The sequence below is a fragment of the Arachis duranensis genome, chromosome 6 (assembly GCF_000817695.3).
Source record: "Arachis duranensis cultivar V14167 chromosome 6, aradu.V14167.gnm2.J7QH, whole genome shotgun sequence".
In the NCBI taxonomy this organism is placed as follows: Eukaryota; Viridiplantae; Streptophyta; class Magnoliopsida; order Fabales; family Fabaceae; genus Arachis; species Arachis duranensis.
The window spans coordinates 99,855,000-99,855,733 of NC_029777.3; positions in this window are offsets into that span (position 1 = coordinate 99,855,000).

The window sequence follows — 734 nt, forward strand, 5'->3', positions numbered from 1 at the left end:
CCACTCACATCCATCCACTCTTCCCCATAAACCCCACCTACCTTCAAAATTCAAAACCACTTTCCCACCCAAACCCACCCTAAATGACCGAAACTATACCCTCTCCCCTTCCTATATATACCCTTCCATTCTACTTCACTTTCACATAACACAACCCCCTCTTCTATACCTTGGCCGAAACCTACACTCCCCCTTCTCCTCCGTATTTTCTTCTTCTTCTTCGTCTCTTCTTTCTTCTCTTGCTCGAGGGCGAGCAATATTTTAAGTTTGGTGTGGTAAAAGCATAAGCTTTTTGTTTTTCCATTACCATCAATGGCACCTAAGGCCAGAGAATCCTCTAGAAAAAGGAAAAGGGAAGACAAAAGCTTCCACCTCCGAGTCATGGGAGATGGAAAGATTCATCTCCAAAAGCCATCAAGACCACTTCTATGATGTTGTGGCAAAGAAGAATGTGATCCTTGAGGTCCCTTTCAAGCTCAAGAAAAATGAGTATCCGGAAATCCGACATGAAATCCGAAGAAGAGGTTGGGAAGTCATAACCAACCCCAAGCAACAAGTCGGAATCTTAATGGTTCAAGAGTTCTATGCCAATGCATGGATCACTAAGAACCATGATCAAAGTATGAACCCGGGTCCAAATAATTATCTCACAATGGTTTGGGGGAAATACTTAGATTTTAGTCCAGAGAATGTGAGGTTGGCGTTCCACTTGCCCATGATGCAAGGAGATGAAC